Source organism: Lissotriton vulgaris, chromosome 7 (assembly GCF_964263255.1).
Source record: "Lissotriton vulgaris chromosome 7, aLisVul1.2, whole genome shotgun sequence".
Taxonomy (NCBI): Eukaryota; Metazoa; Chordata; class Amphibia; order Caudata; family Salamandridae; genus Lissotriton; species Lissotriton vulgaris.
This window is the reverse complement of record NC_141695.1, coordinates 1,608,266,489-1,608,282,329: the sequence shown is the minus strand read 5'-3', so window position 1 is coordinate 1,608,282,329 and position 15,841 is coordinate 1,608,266,489.

Here is a 15,841-nt window from a genome sequence, read left to right as displayed (position 1 = left end):
GCAGTGCATTGCGGGCGCGCGAGTTATAGTTAGCTGAACTAACTTTAACAGGGGAATTTCAATGGTTTTGTATGAGTGAAATGTCCAGCTAACTATAACGCCCCTGAAGCCTATGGTTTTTTCAGTGAATATATATATATATATATATATATATATATATATATATATATATATATATATATATATATATATATATATATATATATGTATATATATATATATATATATATATATATATATATATATATATATATATATATATATATATATATATATATATATATATCCAGTCATACCAAACTTGTAAATTTTGAAGAAAGCGCTGACACCATGAATCTGAATCCAAACTCGATTTATTCGATCAGTATCTGCTTAGACGCGTTTCGGCGTTGCCGCCTTGTTCACTACATCTGCATTTACTTTTCAATTCTACTTATATACATGAAACGAGTTATGGGCATGTCTATCAATTAACATACAGGCTCAAACCGGATGTTGCCATGGTTACAATGAGGCTCACCTGCATGTTAGGAAGGTCTTTTTTCAGTGTTAGACATGTGACACATTTACACTTAAAACAAAGTATTAAGTAAAACATGATCTAAAGTCTTAAATCACCCTAATGTGTTTATAAAATAATATCAACCTATAAGTAATGTAGCATGTTAAATTTCACAGCTAACATTTAAGGTACATAACATTGCAGGTGATTCTCTGGTGAGAAAGACAAAAAGAAAGTCTCATGTATTCATTAGCATATTTTGCTACTGCTTTCCCGTGTGCTTGCCATAGATGTTCCTAATAAAAGGACCTGATTTGGTAGGCCCCATGGTTTGCCTGTGTTTCACTTGTGTGGTTCAACCCAACATGTCACCATGGTGTTTTGTGTCCTGCTCGTCAACCAGGTAAGCAGCAAAAGCGTTACAGATAAGAATTACCGCTGAGGGTTGTGCGCGCGTTTAGGATGCTGCTGTGACTTGCAGTGATTGTATCCCAAAACTAAAGCACTGCTTCGCGCGTCCAAATGTCCTATGTTGTTGCCCGAGTGGGCCTGACTGTTTGTGCGATCTTTGTGGTTGTTCCCCCAAATGTTTCGAAGGTGTCTGTGTATGCTTAACAACCATAGTTGATTTAAGTCGCTTTGCAGATTAAGATAAAACGCTGTCAGCGGCGCGCGCGTTTGGGATGTTTCTGTACTGGTGTACTTGCTTCCCAAGTGTTGATATTGATGTTAGCGCGTCCGAGTTTTGTGTCGTGCTGCCCGAGTGGGCCTGACTGGTTATGCGATCATCATTGGGGCACTGATATTGAATGACCACTAAATATTTGGGTTGGACGTGTCTGGACTGCCCTGCTGTGTAGTCAGTGACGTTGGTGTGTTAAACTGTCCCGCGTTTAGGAATGGGGCTTTGCGTTATGTTGGCGCGTATGTCTTAGAAGGAACATCATAGGGAAAATATCTCTCTGAGTAGAGTGGATGGACAGGGGTGCATGAGGCAATAAGCTAACAAACACCGTGAAGTGTAAAAAACACCGTTAAGTGTAAAAATAGTGATTAAGTGCTGTGCGATTCATCATCATTTGTGTTGCAGTTGTGCCCAAGTCGTGCCCATAGGTAACCCGTGAATTATGTTGTAGGTGAACTGCAGATGTTAAGCGAATGGTACTCAGGAAAGAGGAAAACTCCGTAGAGGTGTTTAATAAACCTGGTTATAGGTGAACACTAAGGGCCTCGTCCGCATTCAGGCCGAAAGGGATCTTGGAGTTGAGGAGTATAATATACCTTGACTCCAAGCGGCGTAAGGCTAGGGGGCGGTTTCCTCCTCTTATATTTTTTGGAATGCTGTCCAGTACAAAGTACTGGATGTTTTTGGCGTTCCCATTATGGCACTCATGTATGTGTCTGGCAACCGGGTAGGTGGGATCATTATTGGCGATTGCTCGCAGGTGTTGTAAGATCCGTACGTGTGCTGGGTGAATCGTGGACCCTACGTATTTTTTACCACATGTGCATGCTAGCACATAGACTGCGAAGTCTGTTTTGCATGTAAATGCGTCTCTCAGAACATATGGTTTAATCCTAAAGGGGACTTGTATTGTAGTGGTGTTTACCCCATGGGTGCAGGCTTTACATTTTGAGCATTTTTTGAAGCCCTTTTGTGCATCCAACCAATTTTTATTTTTTCTAAGAGCTGGCGCATTACATACCAGTTCTTGTCTCATAGACTTAGCCTTCCTGAATGTTATGGATGGGCTTGTGCCCACTGACTCACCTATGCTAGGGTCTCCCCGAACTAACGGCCAGTGTCTGGTCAGGATTTTACGTAGGTTACTGTGATATCTGTTGTAACCTGTTATTAGTCTCGGGGGCTCTTTACTGATTGGCTCAGTGGTAGGTTTAGTTGTGGTCACAGGGAAAATTAAATCTTTCCTGTTTTTACCACTGCATTTTTCCTCAGCCCTTTTGCAAGTGCTGTTGGTATACCCTCTTTTTCTTAGCCTGTTAAACAGTTCTTGTTTGGCATTGGAGAGTCCCTCATGGGTGCTACAGTTACGTGTCATTCTTAAACACTCTGCATAGGGAATCGACTGTTTTAGTGGTGTTGGATGGAAGCTATGTGCATGTAACAGAGCATTCCCCGCAGTTGGTTTTCTGTAGGTGCGTGTCTGTATTTTGTTATCTTGTACATACAGTTCTAAGTCAAGGAATTGGATCTTTTCAGCGCTCGTGTTACATGTGAATTTTAAATTCAGTACATTTTCATTAAGAGCCAGTGCAAACCCCTCTGCTTCTTCAACACTTCCCTGCCATAAAATGAAAATGTCGTCAATATATCTTTTATACATCACAACATTGTTTGCCATAATGTCACCGTGTTGGACTTTCAAGACATGCTCCTCCCACCAGCCCATGTGCAGATTCGCATAGCTGGGGGAGAAGCAAGTACCCATGGCTGATCCCTGCAGTTGTTTATAATGCAGTCTGTCAAAAATAAAGATGTTATTTGTCAGACACCACTCAGTCATTTCCAATATCATCAGTGTGTGCTGATACAATTCCATGGGTCTGTTACCAAGGTAGAATTTCATGGCATTGAGTCCATCTCGGTGCCTAATGCTGGTGTAAAGTGACTGGACATCCAGTGTCATGAATCTGTAATTGTCATGCCAGTCAACATCAAAGATCTTTGCCAGAAAGTCACTAGTGTCTCTGATGTAGGCAGGGAGTTTTTTGACCTCAGGTTGAAGAAAAGAATCGATAAAGATACTAGTTTTTTCAAAGAGGCTGCCAATTGCAGATATTATCGGCCTGCCAGGTGGTATTTGTTCATTCTTGTGAACCTTCGGTATTAAGTATAGTTGAGGTGTCATCGGATAATCATTCTTCAGATAATTGAATTCCTCTTTGCTGATAAGTCCCATTCCTTTCCATCTGTACAACTCATTGTGATACTTTTCTTGCACACCTACGTTGTGAGTAGGGCTTACCCTCATGTAGCAATCCTTATCTTGGAGTTGTGTTAGGGCTTCATGGTTGTACATTTGGAGGGGCCACAGTACCACATTACCCCCCTTATCTGACCATCTGACTACCACATCAGATCTTGATTTGATTTTAGTCATTAGGTTGTTGTATTTCCTTCTGTGGTCCTGGTTTTCCTTCCAGTATTCTTTTGTACTCTGTATGGACAGATTCTTAAGGTCTTTAATGACATTATCTGAGAAAAGGTCTAGGTTGTCTTTACCCATTACTGGCATAAATTGGGATTTAGGTTTAAAATTGGTTTTGATTGATGCGCAAATGTCCATTTCTAATGAGGATGCTGCTCCGCTAGGTGTTATGCCTTCACCTGTATTGTCTTGCTCCAAGTCTATTAAGTCTTGCAGAGCTTCCATATTCCTCACTGTTAGTTGTTGTGCATTCTCGCAAAGCCCAGTTGCTGGGGTTGGTCGTTTTTTAGCATTCAAGAAGTATTTTTGCAATTTTAATTTTCGTACATATTGAAACAGATCAATTCGGGTTTGGGCATACTCAAAGTTAGTGTTTGTACAATAAGATAGTCCCAGAGCTAAAATTTCAAGTTCTTGTGGGTTAAGCTCCATGTCCGTTAGATTAATAACTGTGTTATCTATTTTATTTTGTTCTTCCATTAGCGGCGTCTGTATCTTCTGTTTTGTGTTTTGTTCTGTTTTTGATTTTGGCCTTGTTTTTCTCCACCGTCTGTTTTTTCTTCTCCTGCTTTTGGTTGTTGTTTTTGCTTTTTGTTGTTCATTTTCCCTTTTTCCGTTCCCAAATCTTGTTTTGATGGGAACCGAGGCCTCAGCGTTCTGAGGCGCTGCACTCTTAAAAAAGCCAGTTCCTGTGCGGGTGTTGGTGGAGGGCCAGTGCCTGCTTCCCCATCTGTTTCATACTCTGAACTTAATTCATTCTCGCTTTGTTCCACTGTTGTGTTGACCCCATTTGTTTGTGGTTTCGGGGGTGATTGTCTTCTTATTTGATCATATTTTTTAGCAAAAGTATATATTCTTCCGCTTAAATAGTCATTGCGATCTCGTTGGAATTTAGTTGCTTTGCGTTCTTTGATTTCTGTTTCCAGTTTCAAAACTCTTTCCTTAATTTCGTTTAGACTCTTGGTGATCTCATCTTGGTTTGGTTTTTGTTCAAGTTGTTGCATTATTTCCTTAATGCGGTTCAACATTTTTTGTCTGTCACTGTCTGCGAACTGGATTAGAATTCTCAGCATGTTTTCTGAAGATTTTGCACTATTGTCTGCCCACATTTGTAACATTTCCGGATCTGGGTCCTCATAAGTTGGGGCTACTAGGATTCTGAGCCCTCTTGGGATTCTTCCAACCTCCAGGTATCTTGTTAGTGATTTTACTTCCCACCATTTGCTGGTCTCTTTTTTACGCAATTTCTCCAATTCTATGAGTAGTTTCCTTGTTTCATCCAGTACAATAGGTTGTGCCTGAGCGCTGGGAGTTTTTTTGCCGCCTATGCCTTTATCAGTGTCTGTGAATACATCTACGGCAGCTTCCTCTCTCTCCCTTTCCCATTCGGCAGACATACTGATTGTATTCAGATCAATATTATTAGTTTGCATAGATTCACTGCCCGTGTGTGTACTTGCTCATACACCGGGTCTGCCTCTCCCATGAACCGTAGACTTGTTCACACCCGCTTCCCGTTACTCCCAGCTCACAACCATCTTACCTGGAAATCTCCGACTACTCTCCAGCCGTCGTGGATCTCCAGTCAGATGGTGTTCCGCTGTTTTCGCAGGTTACTCGGGTTTCCAGGCTTTTGCAGGTTCTGGGGGGCTCTGTGTGTCTTTTTGCGAAGAGATACCAGCCGGTGTCCTCTATTCCACAGAGCAGCCAAAACGAGGAGGGTCAGCGTTGGGTTTTAAGGACTGCAACCCTATGCATCCAGTCATACCAAACTTGTAAATTTTGAAGAAAGCGCTGACACCATGAATCTGAATCCAAACTCGATTTATTCGATCAGTATCTGCTTAGACGCGTTTCGGCGTTGCCGCCTTGTTCACTACATCTGCATTTACTTTTCAATTCTACTTATATACATGAAACGAGTTATGGGCATGTCTATCAATTAACATACAGGCTCAAACCGGATGTTGCCATGGTTACAATGAGGCTCACCTGCATGTTAGGAAGGTCTTTTTTCAGTGTTAGACATGTGACACATTTACACTTAAAACAAAGTATTAAGTAAAACATGATCTAAAGTCTTAAATCACCCTAATGTGTTTATAAAATAATATCAACCTATAAGTAATGTAGCATGTTAAATTTCACAGCTAACATTTAAGGTACATAACATTGCAGGTGATTCTCTGGTGAGAAAGACAAAAAGAAAGTCTCATGTATTCATTAGCATATTTTGCTACTGCTTTCCCGTGTGCTTGCCATAGATGTTCCTAATAAAAGGACCTGATTTGGTAGGCCCCATGGTTTGCCTGTGTTTCACTTGTGTGGTTCAACCCAACATGTCACCATGGTGTTTTGTGTCCTGCTCGTCAACCAGGTAAGCAGCAAAAGCGTTACAGATAAGAATTACCGCTGAGGGTTGTGCGCGCGTTTAGGATGCTGCTGTGACTTGCAGTGATTGTATCCCAAAACTAAAGCACTGCTTCGCGCGTCCAAATGTCCTATGCAGCCTCTTTGAAAAAACTAGTATCTTTATCGATTCTTTTCTTCAACCTGAGGTCAAAAAACTCCCTGCCTACATCAGAGACACTAGTGACTTTCTGGCAAAGATCTTTGATGTTGACTGGCATGACAATTACAGATTCATGACACTGGATGTCCAGTCACTTTACACCAGCATTAGGCACCGAGATGGACTCAATGCCATGAAATTCTACCTTGGTAACAGACCCATGGAATTGTATCAGCACACACTGATGATATTGGAAATGACTGAGTGGTGTCTGACAAATAACATCTTTATTTTTGACAGACTGCATTATAAACAACTGCAGGGATCAGCCATGGGTACTTGCTTCTCCCCCAGCTATGCGAATCTGCACATGGGCTGGTGGGTGGAGCATGTCTTGAAAGTCCAACACGGTGACATTATGGCAAACAATGTTGTGATGTATAAAAGATATATTGACGACATTTTCATTTTATGGCAGGGAAGTGTTGAAGAAGCAGAGGGGTTTGCACTGGCTCTTAATGAAAATGTACTGAATTTAAAATTCACATGTAACACGAGCGCTGAAAAGATCCAATTCCTTGACTTAGAACTGTATGTACAAGATAACAAAATACAGACACGCACCTACAGAAAACCAACTGCGGGGAATGCTCTGTTACATGCACATAGCTTCCATCCAACACCACTAAAACAGTCGATTCCCTATGCAGAGTGTTTAAGAATGACACGTAACTGTAGCACCCATGAGGGACTCTCCAATGCCAAACAAGAACTGTTTAACAGGCTAAGAAAAAGAGGGTATACCAACAGCACTTGCAAAAGGGCTGAGGAAAAATGCAGTGGTAAAAACAGGAAAGATTTAATTTTCCCTGTGACCACAACTAAACCTACCACTGAGCCAATCAGTAAAGAGCCCCCAAGACTAATAACAGGTTACAACAGATATCACAGTAACCTACGTAAAATCCTGACCAGACACTGGCCGTTAGTTCGGGGAGACCCTAGCATAGGTGAGTCAGTGGGCACAAGCCCATCCATAACATTCAGGAAGGCTAAGTCTATGAGACAAGAACTGGTATGTAATGCGCCAGCTCTTAGAAAAAATAAAAATTGGTTGGATGCACAAAAGGGCTTCAAAAAATGCTCAAAATGTAAAGCCTGCACCCATGGGGTAAACACCACTACAATACAAGTCCCCTTTAGGATTAAACCATATGTTCTGAGAGACGCATTTACATGCAAAACAGACTTCGCAGTCTATGTGCTAGCATGCACATGTGGTAAAAAATACGTAGGGTCCACGATTCACCCAGCACACGTACGGATCTTACAACACCTGCGAGCAATCGCCAATAATGATCCCACCTACCCGGTTGCCAGACACATACATGAGTGCCATAATGGGAACGCCAAAAACATCCAGTACTTTGTACTGGACAGCATTCCAAAAAATATAAGAGGAGGAAACCGCCCCCTAGCCTTACGCCGCTTGGAGTCAAGGTATATTATACTCCTCAACTCCAAGATCCCTTTCGGCCTGAATGCGGACGAGGCCCTTAGTGTTCACCTATAACCAGGTTTATTAAACACCTCTACGGAGTTTTCCTCTTTCCTGAGTACCATTCGCTTAACATCTGCAGTTCACCTACAACATAATTCACGGGTTACCTATGGGCACGACTTGGGCACAACTGCAACACAAATGATGATGAATCGCACAGCACTTAATCACTATTTTTACACTTCACGGTGTTTTTTACACTTCACGGTGTTTGTTAGCTTATTGCCTCATGCACCCCTGTCCATCCACTCTACTCAGAGAGATATTTTCCCTATGATGTTCCTTCTAAGACATACGCGCCAACATAACGCAAAGCCCCATTCCTAAACGCGGGACAGTTTAACACACCAACGTCACTGACTACACAGCAGGGCAGTCCAGACACGTCCAACCCAAATATTTAGTGGTCATTCAATATCAGTGCCCCAATGATGATCGCATAACCAGTCAGGCCCACTCGGGCAGCACGACACAAAACTCGGACGCGCTAACATCAATATCAACACTTGGGAAGCAAGTACACAAGTACAGAAACATCCCAAACGCGCGCGCCGCTGACAGCGTTTTATCTTAATCTGCAAAGCGACTTAAATCAACTATGGTTGTTAAGCATACACAGACACCTTCGAAACATTTGGGGGAACAACCACAAAGATCGCACAAACAGTCAGGCCCACTCGGGCAACAACATAGGACATTTGGACGCGCGAAGCAGTGCTTTAGTTTTGGGATACAATCACTGCAAGTCACAGCAGCATCCTAAACGCGCGCACAACCCTCAGCGGTAATTCTTATCTGTAACGCTTTTGCTGCTTACCTGGTTGACGAGCAGGACACAAAACACCATGGTGACATGTTGGGTTGAACCACACAAGTGAAACACAGGCAAACCATGGGGCCTACCAAATCAGGTCCTTTTATTAGGAACATCTATGGCAAGCACACGGGAAAGCAGTAGCAAAATATGCTAATGAATACATGAGACTTTCTTTTTGTCTTTCTCACCAGAGAATCACCTGCAATGTTATGTACCTTAAATGTTAGCTGTGAAATTTAACATGCTACATTACTTATAGGTTGATATTATTTTATAAACACATTAGGGTGATTTAAGACTTTAGATCATGTTTTACTTAATACTTTGTTTTAAGTGTAAATGTGTCACATGTCTAACACTGAAAAAAGACCTTCCTAACATGCAGGTGAGCCTCATTGTAACCATGGCAACATCCGGTTTGAGCCTGTATGTTAATTGATAGACATGCCCATAACTCGTTTCATGTATATAAGTAGAATTGAAAAGTAAATGCAGATGTAGTGAACAAGGCGGCAACGCCGAAACGCGTCTAAGCAGATACTGATCGAATAAATCGAGTTTGGATTCAGATTCATGGTGTCAGCGCTTTCTTCAAAATTTACAAGTTTGGTATGACTGGATGCATAGGGTTGCAGTCCTTAAAACCCAACGCTGACCCTCCTCGTTTTGGCTGCTCTGTGGAATAGAGGACACCGATATATATATATATATGTATATATATATATATATATATATATATATATATATATATATATATATGTATACATTAGAGGGTGCACATTGTGCAAGTGCTATTTACTGCATCCCTTGCTAAAGGTAATTAGCTCGAATATAATGTGTACCTAGTAACTAAGGCCATTGACTTTTTCTACTTGCCACATACAAAATAGCTAATTTTTGCCATTTGCAGCTGAACAGTACTTCTTGCAGATGAGAGCCACCTGGATTTTAAGTAATCTTTACTCAGGTGCACATTAACTGACAGAGATGTCCACGTCCATAAATAAATCTCTACAACATTTTACTTCGCTTCCTATCGATTAATTCAACAAGAAAACAAAAGATAGGCACGGCGGCATTCCAGACAGTAATCTATTTTTTTCCTGACATGCTTAAATTGATTTTTCCGATGCACATATTTTCCATACACCTACACGTGAAGCTTGCAATGGGCATGCAGTGACGAAGAGCAACCTCTTGAGACATTACCTTTTCACATTCTAATAGATAGCCTCAGAAATTAAATCGAATGCTTTCGAAGTACGGACGCGAGACTTGTGTATAGCTAAGCACAACCGAGAACAACTGAAGTGCAGACAATGGAGGTATTCTAAAACAAATTCTGGGAAATCCGCCCTGAATTGAACATGTTCCACGTGCTGCTGTGTGCAGTCTAAAAAAAGGCAATAACAAGATATATAATGGAAACTGTAGTCACTCGACCTTTTTGCTTAGTGGTACTCGCTGTCCTGAAAAACAAACAAACCATAAATTGTTATTTCGACGCACGAAGTGGGCTCTGCTTTATGTTCCAACATGCCCGCACACAAATCCCATCTGGCCACTGCCTACACCGCATTCCTAATAGCATCCCAGTGCTGGGTCAATCTAAAAACAATCACAACATTAATGCTGTAGCGAAAAAGAGCTCCTAGAAGAAGACGAGGCTTCTGCTGGACGTTAATACACGCCCAGTCCGAAACAATGTAACATGTAGTGCTTAATGCTTTTTTCTACTTCTACCCTTTTCACGTCTTTGCAGCATCAGGGTCAGCAACATCAGTGAAATTGAAGTGGCATGGAGCATCACGATGTGTTTTCTTAATTCAAAACTAAACAGAATCGGTTCTTTTATTTCTGATAATGAAAAAGCACGTGGGGGCATATTATCAAGGGGGTTTATTTCCGCTTTTTTGGCTTTAAAAGCCAAGAAAGCGGAGATAAAATTATCTCCCTATTACCTAGCTGTCGCTAACACCAGTTAGCGACAGCTAGTAGGAGATAGCGACCATTTTGGGCCCCACTTTGCATGTCAGTGATATTTATCACTAATGACATGCAAAGTGGGCGTGCCAAGATGTTAGCGACTGAAAACAGTCGCTAACATCGCTATCTCCTATTACCAACTTTTGGAGATATTCGCGCTAAGCGCGAATATCTCCAAAAGCTAACACCTGCCCTGAGCAGTTCTTAGCCATGTTATCCAATGGGAGGTGGATAACATGGCTAAGAGCATTAGCTCGGTAATGCATGAATATCGCTGACTTTTCAGCAATATTCATGCATTGCAGCGATTTTTATCGCATTTGCGATAAACCTTGGTAATACCAAGGTTTATTTGCGGTAAAAATTGCTGCAGCTCAGCGGTAAATTTTTGTCTCTAACCAAGCAATAGCTATAATTATCGCTATTACTTGGTAATATGCCCCGTGGTTTGCAGTGGCATAATGCCTGCTATTGACGATCTCGGGGAAATGTCTGCTATTCAGAGATTAAAATGGCATTCCAAGATTTGGTTAGAGCAAAGGTCATTGATGAATTGTAGCAGGCACAGTGACTAATTGTTCAAAATAAGTACAGAGGCCCAGGATTCTTCTTAGAAGCCCACAGCTTGTGCTGCTGAATGCTGGATTACTGAATACAAGCATGCCTACTCTTGATTCTTCCTTATGCACCATTCCCCACCACCCTACACTTTCTACTTCTTTAACTCACTCTTGCAGGTTCTTTTTCACCCCTGCTTTCCTCATCGTCGCTCTATTCCTCTCCTTCTTTGCTCTTTCTGTTCCCCTTTCCTGTCTTTTTCTCTCATGCTCTGGATCAAAAAATGAACACTAAAGATATGTCTTGGTCCAAAATATCAACGCTGGTGCCCACTGACTGCAACCACTGGCATACTTTGAGCACTGGCTAGGCATCCTCTAGGAGAAGGGTCAATGTCATTTACTATGTTTGAATTCTACTTTGCCATGGACATGCTTACCCCTCGTAATTCAACTTCCAGCTTTGGAGGTAAGTGTACAAATTATTTTGGCTCCTGCTCACCTCGCACCCAAGTAAATAACCCGAAACAGCTTCTGCTCCTCACTGGACCCATTTATACAAAGAGGCCGAGTCCTGGAGCTGGGATGTAGACAAAGAGGAATCTCCACCCAGGATGTGTTCACTGAAGGGATTAGCCTTCCCTTCCAGATGCAGCTCCCTCCCCACACCAAGCCTGACCATCCAATCTAAGGAATAAAGGCCCAGATGCATCAAGCACTTTTTCATTCGCAAACGGTGCGATTCCTTAAAATCGGCCGTTTGCGAATGCAAAAGTGCTTTTTGGGATGCATGAAGCAATTTTAGAATTCGTAACATGTTTGCGAATTCTAAAATTGCGGGTGCTTTTAAGAAGTCGCAGATGTGCGATTTCTTAAAAGCAATGCATCATTATTTTAAAAAGTGAAAATTCGCAAATAGGGTGCCAAATTTACCGAGTGGTTGAACCACTCGGTAAATTTGGAAAAGTGTTTAAAATGTTGAAAATGCTTTTTTTTCAACATTCATGTTACGGACACACATGTCCTTAGGACATGTGTGTGTGCAACATGATGCGAAAAATACATTTCAGGGGTGCATGGGGGGGTCCTTTGGACCCCCCCTGCACCCATGACATTTTCTAAGTGCCACTCGCAATTTGCATTGACTCCTATGGGCCTTTTGGCCCATAGGAATCAATGGGAATTGCGAAAATTAACTTAAGAATTCGGTATTTCTTTGGGATTCAGTAAAAATTGCGATTTTTACCGAATCACAAAGAAATACCGAAAAAAATGATGCATAGCATTTTGCACTTCTTAATTTGCGATTCCTTATTTTTCGCAAATTAAGAAATGCAAAATGACACAATGATGCATGTGGGCCAAAGTGAATGAAAGAATGGTAGGATTTGCAGAGCGCGTGTCTCCTGCAAGAGTTTCCCGGCGCTAGGCTAAATGACCAGTAAGGAGCAGGACATCTAGCCCTTGAGTAGTAATAGGTAGGTTTTCATTTGTTTGCAGAATATTTTTTTAGCCGCCATGCACTTAAGGGGGAGCACAAGATCGTTCCAATACCGGTTGTCAGAACAAGCAGCAGACTCATTGCATCAATCTACAAGCTCGGATAGCTTTCACCAGCTCCACTCGCCCGAACCCGAACCATGCCCCTTGTATGGAGTTTCTCTCCATACGCTGAGGTACTTCAAAGGAGTGAAGTCTGAACTGGTTCCACCCGGTGATCCACAAATCCATACCAGTCATGAACTTTAGAATGTAGAGTTTCCAATTCCAGCCCAGATGGAAGTATAACCGGCAGAGAGATCTACTACAGATCTTCAGCTTGCCTATAAGCCCTGAAGAAGTCTTGGGGTATCCCCAGACGAAACACGTGTTGGCTGGGCAACCGTTCGAAAATAAAAAAGAACAATCTATACTCCTGAATGTTCTTTGTCTTGTGTAATGTACCAAGATAACATTTTTACACCAACCTATCTGAGGTTGTGATCAGAGAGATTGATCTGCATGCACCATCAATGTGTGCACATGCCCATTGTTATTTTGTTGACCTTGTGTCTATTTTCAGGGGTTCAGGGGAAGCCCCCGCCTGTGGCACAGTCAGATAGTCAACATAGTTACATGCACACTTGCAGTAGGCACCATCGCATGCCACACACTCTTAAACCCTGTCCTTTGCAGTTATCATTCCAATACCTAGCCTCCAATGCTGAGCAGGCAGATTCACCCCACTTTTTCTTCTTTATGACAGGGATGACAAGCAAATGTGCAGATTGTGAGCAAAGGACTATTTGAGGGCAGTAGCTAAAAAGTCTCTTTTGAAGGTGGCGGGGCCAGTTTTAAAGAAAGCAGAATGGGCTATTGTTAGTCCCTTGAAAATGACTCCTTTTGTCACTGGTAGCCAGTGCAGTTGTCTGCAATAATGAGCAAGAGGAGTGTGTTTGGTGAGTTTAAAAAGCAATCAGATGACCATATTTTGGATTTTTGGTAGTCTATGAGTCATATACTCTGGGATGCCTATGTAGGGGACGTTCGTGTTGTCTAATCTGGACAGGATCAGTGCCTGTACAACCTTCTTTTGAGCATCCAATGGGTGGATTTTGCGGAACTTTCTCAGCATTCTCAAGATCCGGCATGAATTTTGTATTACTGTTGCGATCTGAGGTTTGAACGATAGCTGGTTACCCATTTGTACCCCTTGATTGCTAGCCATTTCAGTGGGGGGACTCACAACTGGATGTCCAGGCCCCTAGCCAGCAGGCTAGGGGATCTGTTCCGAATAGCAGGATCTCTGTTATTTTGGGATTGCATTGTGGGAGTTGGAATTGAGCCAGCCCATTACTTCTGTGACACAAGCTGAAAATTTAGATTTGGCCTTAACTTCCTTCTTGTTATATGTCAGCAGCAGTTGGGTATCGTCTGCGTAAGAGACAGCCTGGACATCAAAGGATTGAATAAGATATACCAAAGGTGTTATACAAATGTTAAAAAGAGTGGGGCTCAGGGCCGAGCACAGAGGCACTCCATATTTAATGGCTTTGGCTCCTGAGAAGAATGGCTTCAGTAACACAGCTTGTTCCCTATATTTAAGATAGGATTTAAGCCAGGTCAGAGCCTGTCCTTCAAGCCCAGTGTGAGCAACATGCTGAGTTTAGATCTAATGTGAGATCGCATAGCATGCTGCTGAGAGGTCTAAAAGAATGAGTCCAACATTGTATTTTGCATCTCATGCAAATTTTATGGAGTCCATGATTTCCATCAGAGCTGACTCCATATTATGGAGGTCTCTGAACCTGATTGTGAGAGGCGAAGGAGGTTAGAAGAGTCTAAGAAGGGTATTAGCTGTGCATTAACTACCTTATCGATTATTTTTGAGGTCCTAGGCAGTAAGGATATAGGTCTAGAATTTGTAAGAATTTTCGGATCAGCATTAGGTTTCTTGAGTAATGGTGAGACACTAGCCTTTTTTCACTCAACCTGTACAGTGCCTGATTGCAGGGAGCAGGAGAAGAGCTCCTGATAGATGGGAGCAAGAATGGTCCGTAGCGACCTCATGGCTTGGGGCAGAAGGGTATCCTGAGTGGATTCAGATTTAATTTTGGGAAAATAAATCTCCAGTTTCTGAATGGTGGGCGATATGAATTAGCTTAGTTTGACCTGTGCCACAGGTGAGGAGGGACAAATACCGTTCTGGGGCATGGTTATATGCCTTGATATTAATGTGTCCTTTATTTTGTCCTCAAGAAAATTGTTCAGATGAGCACAGAGGGAAGCACTTGTCTCAAGACAAGCAAATAGTTTTAAAAGCAGTGCTTTTTAAAATCCAAAGTACATTCAGTTAATTTGACGTTACACGATTTCATGCAGATTTCATTACATTGTCATTGCAGTAATTCGAATTCATAATCAAATTCATACAATCCTGAACAGAATTTTCCAGATTTAAGCAATATTTCAATATCTGGTGTTTTGCTCATGCCAGCATTCCGTCCATCAATTGCTCTTTGTGCATTTTTACCCAAAATCATTTTAAAAACCTGAATTTATGGGCTCATCCTTACAGTACTAAAGATCAAGCTATAAGTCCCAAATACAATGCACTTTTGGCTAAACAGCAAGAATGGCTGAATGTATTGCAGATAGTTAATATTTCTTACATTGTAGTATCTCTTTTAAATGAAAACTCAAATGTATGTTTGTCAACATTCTGTTAGAACACATTTCACAATAAATCATCAAAGTGTTTGACCTTTAATCAGAATTTAGGGCTGGGGTGTTAGGGTTGGTTTGTATTACCTACTTTGGCTCCTACTTCCAACCCAAACAGGAATGACAGATGATCTTACTGATTGCCCATTTTATAGTGGCTTATGGCCACTCTATTTTATTTTAGTATATCACATCACAGTACTTCAGTGTGTGGTTTGTTAGAGTTTTTCTGGGATTGGCTAAATGCTACACTTTGTCAATGTCTTGCATTGCCCTTATGATCCACGCACAACTCGTCAACTGAATGGTACGTTGCAGGCAGTGCTGCTGACTTTGATACTTGGAAACAAAGGTTGAGTCCCCAGCTCCACATCTGCGTAATGCAGTTGATGCTCAGGTAAAGTGCTCCATTTTCCTTGGACTGAGTTCATGCTATAAAAAAATTTAAAAATAAAACCCTGCACCTTTCTGTCCCCAAACACCCATCCCCTGTCTCCACAGTGAAGACCCCCAGAACAATATAACTGAACACC